The 7,281-nt window shown below is 37.0% G+C and overlaps 1 pseudogene; it reads left to right on the top strand.

Annotated features, from left to right (window-relative positions):
• Positions 1 to 691: 691 nt before the first annotated feature.
• On the top strand, positions 692 to 6,990 carry LOC131245662 (glucose-1-phosphate adenylyltransferase large subunit 2, chloroplastic-like; annotated as a pseudogene).
• Positions 6,991 to 7,281: the final 291 nt, after the last annotated feature.

The following is a 7,281-nucleotide window of genomic DNA, read 5'->3' as shown; positions in this document are numbered from 1 at the left end:
GGGTGTTGCTGGCTTGTTACCTGTCAGTAGTTAGTATGCAACATGAAGCTAAGTTAGGGTCGACACCATATATTATCTTCAGCCATAAGAGTGCATGATGCTCTTTGGGCATGAGAGCACCATAGAAGAAGTGTTTTTTGTTTGGGGGATAAATAACCAACTCGTTTTCTAAATGATAACTAAATTTAATTAAGATAGGCCTTTCAAGTGGTCTACCTTTTGATTAACTTCTCTTGGGAGGTGGAAGAAATCACTATCAGGCGATCCAACAATATCTCTGATTGCTAATCACTCTATCAGGGTCCTTACTCTTGCTCCGGTGGTAGACTCTCAGGAGTTTCAACACCTGGTCAAGGGTTTGAGTACCCATAGGTGGTGAAATTCCACTATGGCGTGAGTGTGTGGGGTGTGTGTGCGTGCATAAAAAAAGAAAAAAAAAAGGACAAAAAAATAAAAATAAAAAATCACTCTATGATGCTTGCTAATATTGGAACCAGAAACTAGACACCTTTTTTAAAAAAAAAACCACTGGATACCATTCCCTGTGTCCACTTCCACCAAAATTGAGCAATGATACAAGTTAAGAGTACATTCTTTTATGAAATGTCTAATGTGTGGTTGTTAAACCGTATCAAGATTAGACATTATCTTAATTGGGAATATTCACCTACAACCTATTACATTCTTTTTGTTCTGTTGTTTAGAAAGACACATGGTAACATTTAGTGGAATATTCACCTGCAAGCCATTGCATGGAAATTTGTCATGCATATCATCTGAGGACCATTGGATTTAAAAATTTCTCCCTCATCAATCTTTGCTTGTCTAGGTGAAGTTGAAGTTAGTACATTAGAATTTGAAAATAAGGACTTTTAATTGTTTCATTTGTTTGTGTTTGAGTCCATAGCGCAATGGCAGACAGGGTTTGTTTCAACATTGTTATCTTGGGTTCAATACCTATCAAAATAAAAGGAAAAAAAGAAAAAAGAAAAAGAAAATTTGTTTTATTGTGTTGTAGTTGGAAGAAATATCAGAGTGAGGACTCTGTAATTTCTCGAATGATTGACAAACAAATCTTAATGATACCCAGGACTCCGTTGGTAACTGCAGGTTCTGTCATTTCTGATGGTCACTCCGGGGCTTTCTTGAATGATTGCGTGAAACTCCAACCGCCAGTAATTCCTGTGCAGAATATATGCCATACTCTATTTCCAAATGCTTTTAAAAAGCATGTTATCAATAACATGGGTCTCACCAAGTTTGATTTGGAACTGGCCAATAGGATGCTTCTCTTTACTGCCAACTGGACAATTGAACAGGCCACTGCAAGTAACCTCATACCATATGCTCTCTAGTTTAAATGGTATAGTTCTCATTTGCACCCATACTGCTGCTTTTTCAATTCGTTTCTTACGATACTTGAACAAGAAAGAAACCATCCAATTTGGAGTTGTATAATGCATTGCTGGAGAGATATTACTGCTCATCTTCAAATTAATGTTGATGCACAACCTCTACCTCTGCTTTCATTGGAGTTGGTTGAATTGGCTGCTTCAAATGATGCATTGGAAACATCCTGAAAGCATCCATTCAATGCTATCCATTCCGTGAGCTTGCTACGGCTTAGTTTTCAGCAGTGGAATACCGAAGATGAGTATGCTGACAGTCAAGAAATAGTCCATTCCTGGGCGTTGCCTTTCTTGGAAGCTCTGAGACAGTTGGAAGAAGAGGTGCTTAATGTAATCGTGGAGTGCCCTTGCTTTGATTTACTTATTCAGTTGTACACTGATCTTCTTGAACAACATACATCCTTTGATTTACCTTATATGCAACTTAGTACAATATGTATGTATATGTATATATGTATGCATGTATGTATTATCTTAGCAGCTAGTTCTTATATATCATTTCATTTTAGTGTCATTTACATGAAGTTATATATCTTCATGAGGGACCTTTGGTATTAGGCAGCTGATATTTTCTTTCCTGAGGTGGAATCAAGTGAAGAAAAGAAAAAGAAAAAAAGAAAAAGAGAAGTCTAAAAACACCAAATGTAGTGTAAATTATGGTGGCATTTCTTCTACCATGGACTACTTGTACTAGTCTATCTTCATTCTATATCCATGTGGCAGTGCTGATTAAGTGGTACATGCAATGACATCATCATCAGGCAAATGCAAAACTATGGTGAATACATTTCATTTAGCACAGAAACCTTGTAGTCTATCTTGATTCTATATCAATGTGGCAGTGCCCATTAAGTGGCACATCGGACGATATCGCCATCAAGCAAATGTTGAACCTTGTTGAAGGCATTTCTTCGACCATTTCATCCTTGTAGTGTATCTTGATTCTATTTCCATGCCCTTTAAGTGGCACATGCACTTTGAATGGGTTTGTCATGTATTGCAAATTTGCTGGCCCGGTTAAACTTTCTATTGTGATGATTTTTTGCTACATGTAATACTAACTCTATCTTGAATCTTGATGGTACAATTAACAAGACAGGAGTTCCCTTTGCTAGTAGCATCTCAAATCTAAGTTGGAAAGGTGGAATTATCGTCCTATTTAGCTTGATCAATGACAATTTGACAACATCTATAAAACGTGGGGACCAAAGCTAACCTGAAGCTCCTGCAGTCTTAAACATTAACACAAGGTCAAAAGCTTCTGCAGTCCATTGGGCGGCTCTTGCAGAGGATGGACTACTCTCCACAACCCTTTTCTTTTTCCAAGCATATCGAATTCTACATTTAATGGATTTTGGATCAGAGATCATTCCAATGGCTGCTGAAGAATACAATGTTCAGGTAATGAATTCCTCAAAAGCCTCTGTATTATTGTAGATTATCTCTCAAAAAAAGAAGAAGTGTAGATTCTCTCAAAGGCCAGTTTACAAGGGGGCTGCTGCTGCAATTGTTGGCTCCTTTCTAGGCCTAAGAGTGTGTTATCAGGTTCCAGTCAGCCTTTATATAAAGAAAGGAACCATATATTGGTCTCAGTTTTCTGAGAACAAAAATTGGGCATTTAAACCATAGAAGTAGAAGTCTCTAACAAGGCTGTCACATTCATACCTTGTCAGGCATATCTATTTAATGGCTACTGGAAAGATATTGGGACCGTTAAGTCCTTTTTTGATGCTAAATTGGCTCTCACAGATTAGGTAAATCTCCCATGAACTAGTTGTCTGTGTACAGTTTTTTGTTTTTTAGTTTGACAAATTTTTTCAAACTGAAGCTGTCTAATGTTTGGTGAAGCCTCCCAAGTTTCAATTTTATGATATGCTGAAGCCAATCTTCACATCTCCTAGGTTTCTACCGCCAACAAAGATAGAAAAATGCTGGGTATGATGTGTATTTACTATTCTTGCTGATGAGCCTTGAACTCTTTGATACAAATATTTACCTGTGCTTACTTGTTATTACTGCAGAATTTGGACTCCATAATTTCACATGGATGCTTCTTAAGGGAATGCAGAGTTGAACATTCCATAGTTGGGATATGCTCAAGACTAGAGTATGGGTCTGAACTGAAGGTAATTCATGTCTCATCCATGACGCACTTCCTTGACAGAGATATGTGAATGATATCATGGTATGAACTCTTGCTGTTTTTCTTTCTTAGACATCTATTTGGTGACTCACATGAAAGGATGATGACATCCACCTATTTGGATTCAGTGAAGCATGGGCTTCACTTGTAAAAACTTGAAACTCGAACAGAGCTGTTCAATCTTTTGTGCTGAGCTATATTTGGATCACTTTTTTTTTTTTTTTATAAATCTTTTTGGTTGAGTGTGTGATGGTAAAATATTGTGGATTTTCTTTTATATATGTTGATTTCTAAGAATGGGGATTCTTTTGTTGACTTTGAATGAAATCCGATTGAGCATAAGGACTTGGTTCTTCTTAATTTCTGGTTTTTGGTTGATATATATGAGTGCATGGTGGGAAAAAGAACATTGTTATCATTGAAGTCTGTACTAGATGGAATTGATTCTACCTAAAACCGATAGCCCACCACCCATTTCATCTATATAAGCAGAATAATGTTTTTAGTCATTTTGATGAAAAAATGATAGCCTCCAAACAGTTTGGACTTTGCTTTCTGTGGGTGGCCTTGAAATTTTTTGCTGGAAACCTGCTTATTTTGGTCCAAGTTAGATGGCAAGAGCACTGCAAAGTGTATGCCAAATTTTTCCATGGTTCATGTTTTGCTGAGACTGAAATATGTTGATGAAGAAATTGGGTTTTTCTTCCTTATTTTGGTCTCCATGACTAAATTTTTGTTTCGAATGTAATGTTTAGAGTTGATTTTATATAATCATCATGGTGGGGTGGACATATTTCTTTGATTATTGCCGCTTGTTTCAATGATCAATGGCATTGCTCTAATGTGTGCATGAATAGATTATGTTGTTGTAGGAATATATTTCAGGTTGTTGATGCACTGGCTGGGTTCTTCTTGTTTAAAAAAATCCTCCCTTCCTTTTGTTCTTCTTGTTTCTCCAGCATTTGCAAATCTTAGTAATCTCTCAAACCATCCATTTGTTTAGATTTTCTCAAAATGGGGCTTGATTCTTCCTTGCTTTGAAGGGCTCCGGAGTATTTTATTTCGGCATCCATGGATTCTTCTCCTTCTGCAAGTCAATCCATTGGTCATAGAGAAATCAACTGGGACAAGTAAAATTTCTAATTTATCCAATTTTTTGATGTGAATGTTTGGATGTGTTGTTGAAACAAATTGCAATTATTTGTACTTATAAACTGAAATGACCAAATTGTAATTTCCTTGCTTCTAAATATACACTTCAAGCCATGATGTATTGTTTGGGTGTTGATTATGTCAGAAAAATGAATTTAAAACATTGACTTGTGTTTTCTTAAATTGCAGATTTAGTTGAATAAGCAGGCAACATAAGTACCTTTTCTGGAAAGAAAATCTGGATATATCGGTATGCAATAGATAAATATGGATGTATCAGTATGCACATATCTATTGCATGTACTTTGTAATCTTACTCCTCTTTAATAGGTTTCTTATTTTCATCACAATATCTTCCAAACAAACTCACATGAATATGAGGGAACTATGAACAAACCAACCATATCCTCTAAGCCTCAAAATCCCAATGCCATATAGAGCCAGTTCCAAAGAGAAAAAAATCACTAGGCAATGCATAAAACTGTCAAACTCTTCCTGTCTAATTATCATGTATTATGTTTGGGTCGATTTTTTATAGTTAACCTAATGGGAATAGTATATAAATATCTCAGACTTCTTGAGCTCCTGGAATAATTATGTTGTTTAGAAATTATGTCAAATGTACTTTAAATATATGTTTTATGTTAAATGTTCTTTAAATATATGTTTTAATTTCAGTTTTATTCATTTAATACTCTAGACTATGAGTGTGATGATCCATATGCATGTGGATAACCATTGGCATCACAAACATTTACCTGAAATTAAATTGTCCAACATGTGGGCCCATTTTACGTGGGTCAAGGCCTAAAATTCAGACCAAATTGGTCAAAAGGCAATTCGGCCTTTCTTATTGGCATGGGTAAAATTATAATTTCCCTATCATCATAAGGTATCTTATTTATTTTCCATGATACAAATCTTGCACACATATGCAGTAAATGTTTTGGCCATCTTCCTTCATCGATAGAAGAATTTGCTTCATCCATTCACAAAAGTTTTCCTTATATCATTGGCTTGTGCAATTTGCTGGTGTGTGCATTACTGTTTCGGTTTCATGAGTAATAAAACTTAATTTTCAGGGTGGTAACTATGAAGGGATAGATAAGGCCCTGTCTAGTCGACAGGTTTATGAAAAGTTCATTTTGTGGCCAAATCTCTTGATTCCAATCTTCACCAGCTCTGTTGTTGAAATATAGAATCTAGAAATGCAGTTGGTCATTTTTCTCTAGATATAAATTGGAAAATGAAGCAGCTTTCTAGTTGTTTGCTTTGGAACTTTAGATGGTACTGGTTTTGCAATGAATTCTAAGTGCTAGCAGAGTTGTGTCTGCACCTGGGAAGGTTTTGTCGACTGGTGGTAACTGATTATAGAGAGACCAAATGCGGAAATTGTTCTTAGCACCAAAGCTCGTTTTATCCGATCGTTAGGCCATTATATGAAGCTATTAATCCCAATAGCTGGGCATGGGTATGTGCTTTTGTTCACATTGCTGATTTATGCTGCTATGAGGAGTTTGAGGGAGATAGCCATCGGTCCAGTTGTGGTAATTTCGCTGCTGCTGTCTTCCATGCTTCAGAAAGTAGTAGATCCTTCTGTTGATCTGCTCACATACAGAAAGCTGGCTTTCACTGCACCCTTCTTCTCTGGTGTCTTCCAATCAACATTTGGATTTTGCAAGATCGAGTCCATTAATCTGGCTGGGTCGCTAATCAGGCAGGAAACATATGTATGTTGAATATAAAAATGTAGTTATTTTTGCTCTAGCTGTCTACAAGTGACTGGCCTGATTTTGGGTATGTGCCCTGATTGATGGATAGATCAGATCTTTCACATGTGTGCCAATTCAGACGTGCGGCGCAAGCATCACTTGGACAATTGATGACCTGATGGCCTTGATTTCTGTTTTTGTTGGGTTCTTGCAGGCTTGGTTTACTTCCTTTCACATGCTGTCATATTGAAATATTTAATCGAACACACTGAATGATAGGGTGCTTGATAGGGTACAAATGGGGTTGGGCAGGTCAAGGAATGTTCTAGACCAACTCAACATAAGCTGGATTTGGTTGGGTCAGGGTTGTTTTAGGTGAAACCTGGAGCAAAGAGGATATGGATCCGGACACAGGTAAGGTCTAGGTTAAGTTTTCCTAATTTTCAATCCCAATTAAATCTGGACACAGGAGGCTTTTGGATATTGTGAGCAGCAATTTATGCCTGTGTTTTGCATGTGAATAAGTACAAACTTTTTTATGTGTAAAAACAGAACGCAGGTTTTAATCAAATATAAACAGTGGCCATCACATATAGCAGCATATTGGCACATTTTCCGGCGCTTTCATGACCGCCGGTAAAATTACAATATACAAATACTAATAAAGGATTCTGGCCGCCGGAAAATTATTTACTGAGGCAGCCTTTACCGGCGGTTTTGACCGCTGCTGGTGTAGAACAGTTTTGTTGTAGTGCCAAGGCAATCCCAACTGTTAGTGCTTCCATCTCCACCACTTCCTATGATGTGTCCCACTAGAATTTTGGATTCGCCTCACTTTTGCCTCATGTCCTAACGTGAGCTGTAA

Source organism: Magnolia sinica, chromosome 5, assembly GCF_029962835.1.
Source record: "Magnolia sinica isolate HGM2019 chromosome 5, MsV1, whole genome shotgun sequence".
NCBI lineage: Eukaryota > Viridiplantae > Streptophyta > Magnoliopsida > Magnoliales > Magnoliaceae > Magnolia > Magnolia sinica.
This window is presented reverse-complemented; position numbering and strand designations above follow the sequence as displayed.